The sequence below is a fragment of the Camelus ferus genome, chromosome 14, assembly GCF_009834535.1.
Source record: "Camelus ferus isolate YT-003-E chromosome 14, BCGSAC_Cfer_1.0, whole genome shotgun sequence".
Lineage (NCBI taxonomy): Eukaryota > Metazoa > Chordata > Mammalia > Artiodactyla > Camelidae > Camelus > Camelus ferus.
The window spans coordinates 52,601,504-52,618,109 of NC_045709.1; the positions used below are offsets into that span (position 1 = coordinate 52,601,504).

At 36.6% G+C, this 16,606-nt stretch overlaps 1 protein-coding gene and 1 long non-coding RNA gene across 10 annotated transcripts in view; one reads left to right on the forward strand and one right to left on the reverse strand.

Moving 5' to 3' along the window:
• KLF12 (Kruppel like factor 12) overlaps positions 1-16,606 on the forward strand; it is a 517,595-nt gene that overhangs the window by 313,024 nt on the left and 187,965 nt on the right. The window contains exon 1 of one of the 9 annotated variants that reach the window (XM_032496879.1): positions 1,227-3,779. The exons of the other annotated variants lie outside the window; for them this stretch is intronic. The gene's annotated coding sequence lies outside the window, so the exon portion shown is untranslated. Of the gene's footprint in view, positions 1-1,226; positions 3,780-16,606 lie in introns of those variants that run through there. 9 annotated transcript variants of the gene reach the window in all.
• Positions 3,651-10,875, reverse strand: LOC116668713. The gene is made up of 3 exons (XR_004325949.1): positions 9,923-10,875; positions 6,423-6,428; positions 3,651-3,660 (listed from the first exon to the last, which is right to left on the reverse strand). It is a non-coding gene; the product is annotated as an uncharacterized LOC116668713 (long non-coding RNA).

The window sequence follows — 16,606 nt, forward strand, 5'->3', positions numbered from 1 at the left end:
TGAACCGCAGCCAGGCTCCTAAATATACCTTGACGTTGCCATGTATGTCACCTGTATGCAGGTGACAAACAGCATGGGCAAGTACAAAAATACGGGTTTTAAAAACCATTAAGAGATTATTGAGCATGAAGTGATTATATCTAGAAGATCTGGACAAGTGCCAAAGTGGTGACAACTGATACAGACCTTGAAAAGGTTATTGTAGGCTTGAGAGGGATCATTCCCAGCAGAGGGAACAGCACCAGGAATGATGTTGAAATTTATTAGCACAAGTGTCTGCCTCCCAGTATGAATGCTGTGTGTTGACTGTTTTAATAGCACCTATTAAAAAATCATTTTTTTTCTGGCATATAAAGTGGGCGCTAAGAAAATGGAATGTTTCCCAAGGCACGGCCAATCAGACACTCGGTATGTAACCCATGCTGGACCTCGGATGGTATATTTTTTTTGGTGATGCTTACTCCAGTTTGTACTGCAGTTAGTTACAGAGTTTCATTTAAAGACATGACCATTGTTTGACATAGTTGGGTACAATAATGGCCCAGGGAATACCGGTGTACGTGTCCCTACCTTCAAAATCCTTGTTTATAACATTTTCTTGCTTTGACATTGTATTTTTTACCTGCTAATTGGGAGCAGATGATGCTAACAAATGAGAACAATTATATCATCATAAGATCTCAAAGCCAGTCGTACTCACGGGCTGGAGTACTGATAGCAAGGTGCAGACATCCTGCTTCCTCATCTCCATTTTTGTTAAATATTAACATATGAATTTTTATGACCACAATCTGCCACTAACGCTTCTGCCTCTTTACCCCATACATCAAAGTTCCGTGACAGCACTTAAGCCTTCATTTACAGAGGAACTTGCACATTCTGGCTGTTTCATCCCAACGCTTCCTAAATGGTTCTTTTTTTAAATATTATGATTGCTATTTTATAGGCAGAGGATAGGAGACAGTGACTTTGACAATGTTTATTTACATTGACAGTAAAGTATTATACCAAAAGTGCGACATTGAACATAACGACATTCACTTCATTCTTGATTTTTTTAAGATTTTCTGGTTGAAAGGGAGATTCTTTCCGAGGAGATCATCTGTTGTGGTTCTGCTGCCGTGGGTAAGCAGAAGTGTTTACTAGATGTTTGACAGCTCTGGTCCTTGTGGTCTGTGCCAGTTCTGGAATTCAGTAAGTCTGTAGTCTAAATAGTTGTTATTTACATGAGTAACTATAGAAAATTTTAGCCATTATGTTAAATTATTAACTTTTAAAAGCCTTTTTTGTGTAAGTGACAGATCTTTGCCAAATTGGAATACTGTTTATTAGCTTGTTTCACACAGGATTTATACTTCTTAATTGCAGCAGCCAAATCACTCCAAACATCATCTAAAAATCTATGCAGATCAGCAAGAACAGATAAAACCGTAAAACTCCATACTTTATTTTAGGTCAGTAGGAAGACAGAACACTACAAACTTCAAATGATCTGTAGTAGGAAGGTAAACACCAATTTGTAGAAAAAAACACTTCTTATTTCTCTTCTCAAGCCTTTGTGGGTTTTTGGAAAAATTATGCAGAGAAGTGTAGATGTAATTGAGCTAAAATTAGCCCTTAAGAGAGAAAAATCAATCCTAAATTCAAAAAGACTGAAGAAGAGGCCTGAGTAGCTCAGAGCACTGACTACAGCGGAAGGATTTAAAATGTGCGTAGTGCATGTGAGCAGCCTTGGGGAGGCAGCACATCTGGGGAGAGGAAGTGGGAGGCTGAGTAATGACCCCACGAGATGTCCATGGCGGAATCCTTGGACCCTTTGAATTTTGCCTTGTTTTCTGAAAAAGGAACTTTGTAGATCTGATCCCATTAAGGATGTTGAGATGGGGGAGATTCTCCTGCATTATCTGGTGGGGGGGTGCTAAGTGAAATCATATATACATTTATTAGAGGGAAGCAGGATGGGATTTGACCACAGAAGGGAAGGCAATGTGAGAACATGGAACCAGGATGGGAACAGAGACGGGAAGGATGCAGCCACAAGCCCAGGAACACGAGCAGCCACCAGAAACTGGAAGACTAAGAATGAGTTCTCACCTGGAGCCTCTCTAGAAGGAACTAGCTCTGCCAATACCTGGGTTTTAGCTACATATGGCTTACTTTAGACTTCTAGTTTCCAAAACTATAAGACAGTATAAATTGATGTTGTTTTAAGCCATTAAATTCCTGGTAATTGGTTATAGCATCAAAAGGAAACTTATGTAGAGATTAAATGGGAAATTTCCTTGTGGTAACTCTCCAGTGAAAGCATGAAAGAAACAGAGGGGAATTTAGGATCCTGAAAGGCATAGAAACACAAACAAGTAAATGGAAAGCACACAGGTCCATCACACCAACAAACCAGTCATTAAAAAAATGTTTGTACATTTACAATGTACAGTTTTACAATTTGTACAAATTAAAGTACATTTTTGCTACACTAACCGAAGAGGGCACTGTTAATCTAAAAATTGTGTTAACCACTCCAACCCGCCACCCTCATTCATGAAATGAAATTGTAAGCAGTCTTCAGAACTATTCTAATAAGAAAACAAAATGAGACCCAAAATCTTTGAGTTGGTGAAAATTCCTCTCATACCGCCAACCATAAAGTAGGAGAAAACTGGAACACAAACTACAAACTGAATTAAATATTCTTAAAGAGTTATTTAGGACTACAGAGGAGGGAAGACCCCATAAGTCAAAACTTTAAATTTAAGAGCATAAATGGACCCCAAACAGGAAGAAGCAAAATACAGTTTAATTGAATTTAGGAAATAAATGTAAAAATGGGTAAAATCATATGCAGTAAAGACTAAATGACAATGTGCTCAGGGGTGGGAGAGGATTTGAATAGGAAAACTTGATAAGGAACATTAAAGACAAAGGGAGATAACCAAGAGAATGAAAAGAAAATAAAGGTAAAACTGGTCTCAGAAAGTTGTTGAAATAGAAGGCAGAGAAGATCTAGCTGATGGATAATTGGAATCCCTGGAGAAGAAAAACTAACCAGTGAAACAGAAATAATATTTGAAACTACCATCCAAAAAAAAAAACTTTTCTAGTATTAAAAGAGGATCTGAAGGTACATATTGGAAGAGATTTCCAAGTACCTAGGAAAACTGACAAAGAATAATCAACTCCTATTTTCTAGTAAAAGTCATGAACTTTAAAGAAAATAATTTTGTGATCTATAGCAGGGGTTGGCAAACTACATTTAATGGTTGATCTTTGTGTAGAATTCAAGCTAAGAACTGTTTCTATACATATTTTTAATGGGTAGCAAAACAGAAATGTGACAGAGAACATAGGTCACACACAATGCCTAAAATAATTTACTACTTAGCTCCTCACAGAAAGTGTTTGTTGACTGCTGGCCTACAGATGATGATGATGATGATGATGATGATGATGATGATGATGATGATGATGGTGATGCACTGATTAGGATGGCATCAGACATCTCCAGAGGAACATACAAAAGAAAGGACAATTCAAGAAATTCAAAGGAAGTATGACCCCAATAATTTTATACCCAGCCAAGTTCTTCATCAAGTGTAAAGCTGTAGAAAACCTGTTCTAAATGTGCAAGAACTCAAGGATTTCAGCATCCAGTGAGCTCTTCTTGAAGACATCAAGAGAATGAGTTTTGGCAACCAAGGGAAGGCTTGGAAAATTTTGGCAAAATGATGGGATAGTGAACATTTAATATATTGACTTGGAGATCTAAACCTAGAAAAAAGGTATGTTTGTGAGTAGGAGAATAATACATAAATGTTCTGACAACATTGAAAGAGTGCATTCATTCAATTTGAACGTGGACTGTGGATTAGATGCAATTACTGATTTTGGTGATGAGATTATGGTTATATAAGAGAATGCACTTGCCCTCAGTATATACATGCTGACAAAGCCAGAGGGGTTTGTATCGGTGGACCTCAGAAAATCGTCCCAGCCAGCTGAGAAGGAGAAGGGCCTTGAATGGGAAATTCAAGGGATCAGGAGCAGATATCAGAAATAAGTCAAAAATGGGATTTAAAGGTGGTCAAAGTAAAGTGGTTTGGGGTATAGACTGGGAATATCGAGTCCATGGGCCATTCGTTGATGTTGGCAGGAACAAGGCATTCAGCTTAAAGACCAGGGCCAGGCTGGCCAGGGACCAGCAAAGATGAGCAGTAGGTTATTTTAATTCATAGACATGCAGTGCAAATGGCTTCTTATAAAAGCACTTGACTGCACTTGACTTTTTTTTTTTTTACTGACTTTTTTCTTTTCAAGAAGAAAAATGTTTATAAAGCTGTTTCAAATGCAATTGTAAGTTTGAATGACCGTGAAGTTCAGCATAGACTGGTTACATTGTACCATTTTTAAAGTGCTGCAGTTAAAACAGTAACACATGAAAGTATACAAAGGTAATATTAACTGATACACAAAAGTACTTTTTAAATGTAAATAAATAAGTGAAATTTAACATTTCTTTTTTATTTTAAAGATAAGAAAACCTTTTTTTCCCCCTTGTGCTAAGTTCGGATCTGCTCTTTTGGTCATTGCCAACACCACTGTTTGCCTTTATTTGCCGAGCCATCCAGTTCTTTCTGTTTTGCTCTGTTGGGTGGAGCAGCGTTCTCTGTGGAAGTCACAGAGGGGTGAGAATTCTCTCGTGGTCACTATATGGATGGAAGGAAGGAGGTTCTCAAATTTGTACATAGGCTCACACATACTGTTTCTGCTGGTCTGTCTGCTGATCAATGGGACAGACAGTCAGGCTGAATGAAATGTGGACCATGACTTACCAGGTGATGTTTAAAACCATGGCAAACCTGAGGACTAGCCCAGCTTCCTGTAGCTGGGCTCTCACATGCTTCATTGGCTGGGTTTTTTTTTCCCCCCTAGAATTACACCTAAGGATTTTCTCAAAGGAAGGAAGCCCTAAAATTACCTGTATAAATTCTACATTGAGAATTATGTGAGCATGAAGGGGAGAGAAGAGGGGAGGCAGTATGAAGAGAGGAAAGCACATGGTAATGCGAGATAGGAGTCGTTCACCAACGCTGCAGACTCTGAGCCTAATACTAACTTTGGTCCTGAGGGTACAAAAGTGAGAAGCAGTCAACTGTGATTTCAGAGCCTACAGTCTCCTGGGGAAGACCGGTGGGTCACAGAGTTGTAGGCTGTGCCTACAACTGGGGAGAGACAGATGTTCAGCATAAAACCCACCCTGGGAGGCGATCAGGAAAAGTTCTGTGGAAAAGGTAACTGACAAGATGAGTTTTGAAGGCTACGTTAATGACGTGACGAAGTGCAGGGAAGGTTAGTCAAGAGGGGAAAGAACATTACAAGTTTGAGGAGGAAGCACAAGGCTCTGTGCTGTGAGTGAGGCCAAGATGAGGAGACTGACAATGTAGGAGGGCTGTAACACCCTGAAGAACAGAGAAAAGATTGAATTAAGAAAGAAATGTGAGGGGGAGAGTATATAGCTCAAGTGGTAGGGTGCATGCTTAGCATGCAGGAAGTCCTGGGTTCAATCCCCAGTACCTCCTCTAAAAATAAACAAATAAACATAATTAACTCCCCGCCCCGCCCCCCCCCAAAGAAGAAAGAAATGTGGTATATATGTTAGTTTCCTAGGGCTGCCTGAACAGATCACCACCGACTTTGTCTTAAAACAACAGACGTATATTCTCTCACACCCCTGGAAGCTAGGAGTCCAAAATGAAGTGTTCCTTCTGAAATCTGTGCGGGAGAATCCTTTCTTCTCTTAGCTTTTGGTGATTGCTACCAGTCCTTGGTGTTCCTTGGCCATTAGATGCATTACCCGAATCTCTTTCTGTTTTTGTATTTCTGTCTCTGTGTCTCTTCTTTTAAGGATATCTGTCCTTATTACTGGACTCAGGGCCCACCCTAGTCCAATGTGACTTCATCTTAACTAATTACATCTGGAACAATCTTATTTCCAAGTAAGGTCACATCTGAGGCACCGGAGGTTAGGACTTCAACATACCATTTTGGAGGGCACAATTCAACCCAAAGCAGTATTCACAAAAGGAGTGTCAGGTTTGTAATTTCTCCTGGGGGCTGCCTAAAAGAAGGGCTCTCAGTGGGAACCTACACTTGTGGGCTGATTAACTGTGGTGATTTTCTTTTAACAGCATATGGAGGGAAAATGAGCAAACTTCTGCATAATGAACTTGGAAGAGAATGCTAAACATTAAAACAGCTCTGGCAGCCCTTGTTAAGTAAACAATTGGTAGCATTTTTCTGAGAAGCAAATTTAGAACCTACCTTCTGGGAGTCACTGTGACGGAGCAGTAAGTGGTTAGCAGAGCTTAGAGTCTTCTGTGGGGCAAACAAACAAAAAAACAAACCCCCACAAAAGCCCGACACACCCGATCCTAAATCATTGTACCTTATAGAATCATAAAAGGAATGGAAACACTGAGCCTCTGGCCTACGAAACAGTTTTATTTAAAAGGTCATGTTTGCTTTGAGATAGAAAGTCATAGAATGACAGCTCAAAGACAGTGTACATTTCTAAGGTTCAGAACACGGGGAGTGCAAGTTTTGGTCTTATGTTAGTACTGTTTCTCATCTGAATGTTTTTCTTGTTTCTGTAGATACTGATGTATTTATTATATTCTAGGTTCATTTAAAAAAAACTAATTATTTACTTAGAAGAAGTTAATAAATATCCTCTTACTTTATAGAAATTTGTGCACTTTTTCAGGAACATTTCTTTTCTGTGAACTTAAAAACCCCTTTTCTGTATTTCTCTGTTGCTAACTGTAGGGATGTGTTTGGCTGTTAATCTGCTGGGTGCATGGGCAACACTGAGGCCTTCAATTGCATCTTCAAAGATTATTCTACAGTGTCACTGAATTTATAATACTAGATGGGGCCATTATTTTATATCATCTTATATTGACCTTATGAATAAAAGCTAAAATGGCTTCCTAATGTAACTTTTTTCATTTTAATAAACCAAGAGATTTTTAAACATTTCTCATTCATTCATGTACCACCATGCTTTAGCCTGTTGTGTCTTAGAATTATTATATGAATATGTAGATTTTTTTTCCCTAAGAATCATGATTTTGAATTTTTTACTATATAATTCACTATTCTCATTAGCCAAAAGTTTTATGGCTAGGATTCAAGTTGCCTTAATACAAGTAGCTTTAGTTTATTAGATAATATTACATCCATGTTTTGATTACAAAATTTTGTCCTATATATTTGGGCATTTGTTTCTCACATGACGACCAAAAAAGCAGAATTAAATTGCTTTTAGTTCTATGAAATGTTCAACCTTTAAATATAGAGTAAATGCATAAATTCAAAAGCTAGAGGAATGTTATAGTTGTTGTCAATCCCTCGCTATTTTTTTTTTTTTTGAGAATGTTAAATAGATTGTGTATGTTAGTGTGGAGTGAACATGGATATTTCCTAAAAGCAAAGCATGCTCAAAAGTTGGGCAGGGTAGAAGAGACCTAGTACAGATGAAGAATCAAAAGCTTGGAAACTTAGTACCAGCCATACACCTAAGTTGCTATAACCTTTGGGAGCTCCTGATTACCCTTTTATAACAGGACTAATAATTGCTATTCTCTTCCCATTGCTGAGCCATTGGAAGCATCCAAGGAAATTAAGTTGGGACATTCTCAATTTAAAAATTTATAAATTAGAAAGAACTGTGTAAGTATAGGGTGATGATATATAAAATAACCTAATGGGAAAGACTCTTGGAATAGAAAAACCAAAGACTTTTTGATTTCAGCAAGCCATTTAAGAAAATTGTAAAGGAAACTTCCTTGAAGTTATTTAGGTAAGATGGAAAAATGTGGATGGAATGAACGTAACACCAAGAAGTTTCATAGGCAGTTAAACGTCACTATGTAAAGAATGTTCTTTAAACAGCAGTAAGTCATGTCTAGGACATAGTGGTTGTTTTCTTACATGTCGATGGGTGGTGAATGGCTAGCAAGATGTCACAACTCTAAAAATTTCTTTGACTTTGTGCTGGAAATGCTACATATATCCTGTTAGAGCAGCATGCTTTACTTTGAGAAAGTGGAATCTCCTTAGATGCAAATGGTCAGAATGGTGAGAAATTTGAAAACCATCCTGTATAAACACAGCTGAGGTAACAAAGAGATACATAGCCCAGAGAAAAACAGACATATGAGGAGACTTTCAGTAGATTTTCAGATTCTTGAAAGTTTATCATAGGTGATGTATGTGTCTTCATGTCTAGTTCAGAAGGTAGTGTTAGTACAAAATTCAGAAGTTATAGGAAGTAAGGATTGATATATATGAGGAAGCAAGAGCTTAGTAACAAGTAGAAGGTTTGAAAAATGAGATCTTTCTTTCAAGTGCTTTGTGCTTTGCAACTGGGCGGATTTTAGATCAGTAGAGCAAAGAGGATAGGGTGGTTCAGACAGGAGGATGCTGTGTGACTGGTGGCAGAATATGAACTGAGCATAAGGCACTTGTGGAATCATGAGGAGATTCAATTAGTATGGAAGGAAGCTCCTAGAAAAACTATAGGTAAATGTCAGACGTGAGCATTTCATTGAACAACAAGCAGGGAAGACTAAAAGTGTTTCCATGAGTTAAAAGTCATCAACCATTTCAGAGCAAGAACTAACAGGGGATGTAACTGTTTAAGAAAAAAATACAGATTTTATTTCCAGTGATAGATAAATCATTTCCAACCAACAACATCCTTGATAAATACAATTTTGGGTGCATTGGTAGAGATTAAGTAGTAGAAAATCTCTAGAGTATATGCCTCCTGCCATCTCCTTAACCTAAATAGAACAAATGAGCCAATATCAGAGCAGAGAACTGGAATGGTGATTGCTCTGAGGCAAGTGTATAGAAAGACTGCTAAATGCACATCAAGACTTGGGTAAGCAATAAGGAGAGAGGTTCTCCACCAGAGGTACTTGCATTAAATTAAGACATTTGAGATGGGGTCAGTTGCACCCTGACTCTCAGCAGAAGCAGGCAGAGGTCTCTCAGTCATTCTTAATAATAGGTTTGCAGGATTTTTAACATCGGCTAAGTTCATCACAGTCATTGATCACCAACTTCATGAGGAGCTAAACCATTTTGAATGAGAGTCAGCCGAAGCAATAACACTGAACATTTAGATACTTAAGGAGCTTAGATATTGGAATTATCAAATAAATAAAATAGAATGGCTGTGTATACATAATTAAAGAAATAAAAGATGAACTATGAAAGTGAGCTGGTAACGAAAGGCTATTGGGAATGACCAGGAAGGTCTAGAAAAGAATCAAAAGGAATCGCTAAGAATGGAAAACATTTTTGAAATTAAAAAAAAAAAAATTGAAGTAGAGAGGTTTAAGAAGGAGAAAAGTGATAGCTAAAGAGAGAATTGGTGAATTGGAAAAATAGATGTAAGAATTATCCAGAAGGCAAAGTTGAATATACACACTCTCAGACCTCCCGCAGTGGGGGGACTAGAAGGGATGGAACAGAGGTCACACTTGAAAACACATTGGTTGAGAATTTTTAGAACTGGTAAGACCCATGAATTGAAAGACTCAGGCTGTACAAAGTTTCCCAACTAGGATAAACAAAACTATGAATATGACAGTGCTTGTCATGAAAATCTATTTTATTCTTTTCTTTTTGGAGCACTTGGGAACTGAAAACCTGGAGTTGGTGACAACAGCTAAGAGTTTGGTTACCATAATTGTGTTGTAAGAAGATGACTTGAGTTAATGAGATAACGTGGTGATGAAGACACAATCAGTACCCATTTTTAATCAAAATCCAGGTGAATGATCTGTATGGTATGAAGGTGAAAGAAAAGATCAATTCAAACAGTGACTTTCATTCTGGATTTTATGCCTAGAACACAGAAATTAAGAAAAGCGAGGAAGTTGAGATGAAATAATTGTCAGGGGAAAAGAGATGCTTGATTTTAGGTAAGTTAATTAAGTTTGGGGGATGACGGCATATTGAAATGAAAATTTTGTTAGGAGAACCCATCCTTTGAACATTAAATTTTTTGATGTTTAATTTGAAGAAAAATGTTTTACGCAGCCACACAGCTTTGTCTTATTAAATGTCCAGAGTTAAAAATAGAAGGATCACCTTCAGTGCAGTATTTGAGGGTGTCCCCTGCTTTTATGTATGTATTACAAAGATATAATAAAAAGGAACAGTACAATGTAAGTTCAGCTACTGCATTAATTGGGAGTTAAATCTCTGGAATTGGAATTTTCTTGTTAACATAAATTAACAATGGTGAGAGTATAGGAACTAATCCTTGGACTTGGGCACAGACATGCTGGTTTTACTCCAAATTGTGTATTTTTAAAGCTATTGTACTGTTGCTTACCCAGGGTACTAATTTAGTAATGGAACCGTGATGGTAACATTTCAACAGAGCCTGATGAAAATTAAAAAAGGGTTATTGCTGCTTCAGATTTCAGCAAGGCAGAAACGACTGAAAGCCTTTTTTTTTTTTTAACTTGCAAAAGTAAAACAATAATTTGAAAGTCAGAGGTGACCGAGTAACAAGAGTAATGGTAAGCTGCAGGTTAAATGAGTCACAGATGGATTCTTTCTTAAAAGGGAAAAAAACCTTCAACACCTCTAAAATTGTATATTCTTTTTTTTTGCTTATAATAGTGCATTGAATAAATATATGTTAAAAACAAACTTAAAACACTTGTGTAATATGTCTCAGGTAGCCATACAAACAAAACAGGCATGCAAGTTAAATGTAATCAACATTTCAGAAATCTATAAGAATTCAAGTTAATATCACATCCGTGATGGATGATGATTTCTTTGCTGAGTGTAAATCGCTGTCAACATGAATAGCTTCTGAGTGCTAAAGCACTGGTGTCTTGAATCTGACATTCCTGGTCTACTGAGTTCTGTGTATTCTTGCTGCGTTTCTCAATTTGAGCTACCAGGTAACCATCACTGTGGCTCCCAGTGCTGTCATTTGGCCTGTGCTTGGGCTACAAACATCACTGCCAAGTCTACCTTCATTCCTTTTCCACAGAATTAGGCCTGGATGTTAAGGTTGTACCTTAGTGTGTTGCTGGTACAGTAGTAAACACAAGTACAAACACAGACACTGAAATTATGTGATAGTCCTATAGTAAAATGATACAGAATATGGTTACATTAATTTTTAAGATCAGCACTGAAATGAAGTGACAGAATTTCTTAGGCATAGCTAGGATTTCTGGCATTTTGTCCTTTGGCTTGTTTGGACCCAGATTTCACAATGAGCTAAAACCAAATAAATTGAGTTTGTAGTGAAAAAAAAATTAAACATAAGAAAGTACCTTCCCATATTTTGCTGAAATTGGTAAATAGAGCATTATTCTGTTCTCTAATGAAAATTGTGTTTGCTGTGTATTGAATGATCCTAGGAAACAGAGAACTTCGGAGATTTGGGGAAAATGATTGTTACATAAGTCAGCCTATACATCCCAGGAAGCAAATTTGTAAGTTACATTAGTATTAGGAGGAACTGTAGGGTAGTAGGTTTTGTTAATGACACTTAATAGCTGTAATTAACATGTAGAAACTTTGAACCTGGTTTTTTTTTTTTTTCCTGAAGTCTATGTTTGAGATGATTTTGATTGCTTATTTCTGGTCTATTGAGTATGCATTTGTTCCCTTGTCTTTGCCTACAACTGCTATCCAGAGGTTTGCTTTAAGGGTTTGATTCCCAATGTTGTAATAGTCATTAAAATGTATTTGACTATGGTCCTTCTCGATGTGGACCACTTTGTTATATTCACCTGTATATTTTTAGCTTGGCTTTGTTACAGATTGAGCCCAAGAGCAAGGGAACAATTTGAAACTTCTGGTGCATTAACTTTTCCATATACCCATTTGTTAAAATTCAGTTGAGCTACCTATTTGAAAATTGTATGATTTGATATATGGATAGGGAAACTTTCAGAAAAAATTACTTAAGTCTTATTCTTGAATTTGGCTTTAGAGACAGACTTTGTAATTCTTTCTGGTAATATGAATAGCTTAGAAAGATGGCCCAATACTTTTCTTTTAGTATATTTTAAGATATCATGTCAAATTTATCATTCCCTTTTATTTTCCTTGTACTTCTCTACTTAACAGGCTTATTGTGTATTTGTGGAATTCCATAATTAATAAGACTTTAGACTCTGTGGTTAATTTCAGTGTTTATTGCCCTTCTCTTGATGTGAAGATTACTTCATCACTGTCTCAGCGTGTTCTGGCACACACAGATGCCATACACATACAGCATCTTTATTTAAAAAAATGGAATTGCTTTAAAAAATTAAGCTATCAATTAAATGTAGGCCAAGTGAGATGATATTTTCTTTTAGATCACGTTACGTAAAAACTCTTGTTAGCACAGATGAAAAAGTGTAACGTCTTGATTTGTGGGCCAGACTGTTTTGTTAAAAAAATGATAAAGAAAAATTTTTAGTGGCACCTGCAGAGGAAGTGGTCTGAATAAAGCAGCTGTATCCTATTAGGAGAAACTAATGAAGACTGTACAGATGGGTGCCTTCACGATTCTCCAAAAGAAATGGCATTTAAAAAAAATAGATCAAACTCAGGCTCATATTGCTGGACAGCAATTATTTTTAGATTTCTCCTTGTGCAAGACTTTCACTCATCTTAGTTATATCATCATCTCGTTGCAGGTGTCAAAGGGCTATTGATGGATTCGATCTTTAGTACTTACACAATTAGGAATTATCTTTGAGAAGAGAATGATAGAAGGAAGGAATCTAATATTCTTGATTTAACAGTGAATCATTACTGTGTGCTGAGGAAGTTTCCTCCTTGTTGGTGTAAGGAACATTTTAGTGTGTGATGTGTAGCTGTTACGCTAAATAAAGTAACACCGAAAGTAATACTATAATGAGGTCTGGAACGCACCCCGACTGTCGAGTTATTTTCACTTCCTGGCAGCCCTGTGAGCACGTCTGTGAACTTGGGCAAATCATTTAATCTTCCTGAGCTTTGGTATCACTTCTATAAAGATAGAAAGAGACTTCCACCTTCTCCCATTATATGTTAGAAATAATTAAGAGAACGAATGTCAATGGCCCCTAATCTGATACCAGGAATTCTTGAATTAACAATTCGCCCACAAATCAAGATTATGTAGGCAAAGTGATAAAGAAATAGAATACCTCCCTCAAAATAATTGAGCAGTAAAAATATCTGTACCCCTCTCTGCTGTTCCCGAACATCTTACCCTTCCAACCCCCTTCTCCATTCATTCCCTCCTTCCCTGCTCCCTGACATACCATAAGCATTTGGGGATAATAAAAGTTCAAGTAATTAGATTTTTATAATTTTACTTTTTCAATTATCCTCACACTTAGTGAAGATTTTGTGTTTAAGTGGCCTTAAAAATAAGCCCTTTAAAATACAAGCACTGTAGGAGACTAAGTTCTGTCTTGAACCTCTGGTCCCAAATGCTAAACTACAAATTTCCACTAAAAATATTTGCAGATATATAAAATGAACTTGTATATTTTTACCCATTAATATACTTCAGGGAGGTTCATTTGATTCTTTTAAAAAACAGCCTTTAAAATAACTTAGAAAATAGTATTCCAGCCTCCCCACCCTGAATTAATGATTCTTAAAAAAAATTTTTTTCATGTTTGGGTTGACGTGATGAAATTTATTTCCCCAGTTCGCAGCAGCTGCTGCTACCTTTTTTTTAGGAAGCCATGACTCCAGAGCTTAGGATGAAGAAAAGGGATATGGACAATTCTTTGCTGATCTTCATTGCTTTGCTATGTTATGGAAGTTTTCAGTTGAACCTGGGGAGCACAAACCTATTAATCGGGGGCTGCCGTCACTGAGAAGATTTGTGTTCTCTGTTTTGGGGAATGTTTTAGAACTGAGGACCACGTCTTATTTATAACCATCAGGACAAGTTAAATTATTCTGTAATTTGGGCTAATATATGCCCCCAACACACACACACACACACACACACACACACACCCCTAATAGCAGGTTAATATGAAGGTAACGTTTCATGCTGAGGACAGGGTGGCCTGAAGACATTTCTATGGCAACAGAAAGACCCCTACAGAAATCTGTCCTCAGATGCTGTTTGATGGAGGCTGCCTGTTGTACGGACTGCAATTATCATTACACAGAGAAAGGTGGTTGAATGTGGGTGGACCACTCAGCTAAAGGTTTCTGACTGACTTGTTTAGCACAGCTTTGAAATAAATTTCAAAGGAATATTTAAGAACCTGAGATGATTGTACTGTTTGTCTCTGTAGGTGAAGCCATAGCTAATTATAGGATGCTTGCTGAATGTGAATGAAATTTTTGAAAAGACAACATAAACAGCAACACAAAAGCACAACTAACAGTGATGGGTCTGTGTTAAATGATTTTAGCATGTATGCAGTTATACTGTTTAGAGAAGTCTGTTGTTTCTTTTACTTCAGTTAAAATGGCCATTGAATTAATCAAGTTGTCACTGGAGTGTTTTTCCAAGGCTAACACTCTATGATTCAGAATTTGTCTTCTGTTTTTACGACTAGGATTCAGAACTTCCAAGATTTTTCTTGATTCTTGGCATAGAGTTTACAGCAGATGGGCCAACAAAAATCTCACTCCGATTAGGATGTGTGTGAAGTGTTTTGTATGCCTGCATTTATAGTCACAAGCAATACATCTAGTAAGCCAATACAATGTTTTTACGAAAGGAAAAACATGTAGAAATTTGACTAATTTTGGCAGCACAGTTGAATTTTTCACTTTATTTTTTTCAAAATGAGATTTCAGTTGTGGTGTTGCAAAAATCAATTTCTTGGTATGTATGCTTGGTTTTCTAGAAGGTAAAAACTATAGTGTTCAACTACAGTTTCAGAGTCATTAGTCTCTGTACTTACTGAGATTTTTCATGGGTAATAATGCAGTTGCTTAAGACTTTATTTGGAAACTGTGTAATCATCTCCTTAAGATGTAAAACCCTGAATGAATTTCACTGATGTTTAAATCATTCTATAATGTACTATATTGAAAAAATGTATTAAAATGCTTACAATATGTTCTCATATTTTATAGACACCTGTTTAGATAGGTATAGTGGCTAGCAGTTAATAAAACTTACTGAAAATAGAAGTGGTTGGAAACAAAATGATTTGTCTATTGAATATTTATAGAATAGCTTAAATAACTTTTATCTTGAATACGTGGTCTAATTAGGTGCCTATTCTACTCTGGCAAATTGTTGTCTCACTTGGATGGTTTTACATTCCATGTATGTGTTAACTCCTTAGATGACTAGATCTCTCATCAGTTTATTTAACAATATGAATTTGGTAAAGTATAAACATAAAATTATTTTATAATTTTCCTGAATCTGTTAGGTTTCCCATTTGTATTCCTTAATTGGCGTCTCATCTTGAATGTTCTCTATAACTTATTAGTGACTTTTGGTCATTTAGAGAAAAAAAGCTTTCAGTCCAATTTCATGCTTCAATCTTATATCTAACTGTAAGCTCTCCTCTTTTGTAGATGGCTCAGGGGAGGGAAGTAAGTTGTGTTTTTTTTTTTTTTTATACTTCATCTTTTTGTATATATATATAATATATATATATACTTTTTATTGAAGTATAGTCAGTTTACAATGTGTCAGTTTCTGGTGTACAATATAATACTTCAGTCATACATGAGCATACGTATGTTTTCATATTTTCACCATAAGTTACTGCAAGATATTGAATATAGTTCCCTGTGCTATACAATATGCACTTTGTTGTTTATCTATTTTGTGTATATTAGTTAGTATCTGCAAATCTTGAACTCCAAGTTTATCCTTTCCCATCCTCCTTCCCTCCTTAGTAATCCTTAGTAACAGTAAGTTTGTTTTCTATGTCTGTGAGTCTGTTTCTGTTTTGTAAATAAATTTGTTTGTCCTTTTTTTTTTTTTTTTTTTTTTTTTGGTTCCGCAAGTGATACCATATGGTATTTTTCTTTCTCTCTCTGGCTTACTTCACTAGAGTGACAGTCTCCAGGTCCATCCATGTTGCTGCAAATGGCATTATTTTATTATTTTTTATGGCTGAATAGTATTCCATTTTATAAGTATACCACAACTTCTTTATCTAGTTATCTGTCAGCAGACATTTAGGTTGTTTCCATGTCTTGACTATTGTAAATAGTGCTGCTATGAACATTGGGGTGCATGTACCTTTTTGAATTAAGGTTCCCTTTGGATATGCCCAGGAATAGGATTGCTGGATCATATAGTAAGTCTGTTTTTACTTTTTTAAGGAATCTCCATACTGTTTTCAATAGTGGCTGCACCAATTTCCATTCCCAACAAGAGTGCAGTTGGATTCACTTTCCTCCACACCCTCTCCAGCATTTATCGTTTGTGGACTTTTTAGTGTTGGCCATTCTGACTGGTGTGAGTGATACCTCATTGTAGTTTTGATTTGCATTTCTCTGATAATTAGCGATACTGAGCATTTTTTCATGTGCCCTTTGGCCATTTGTATGTCTTCATTGGAGCATTGCTTGTTTAGGTCTT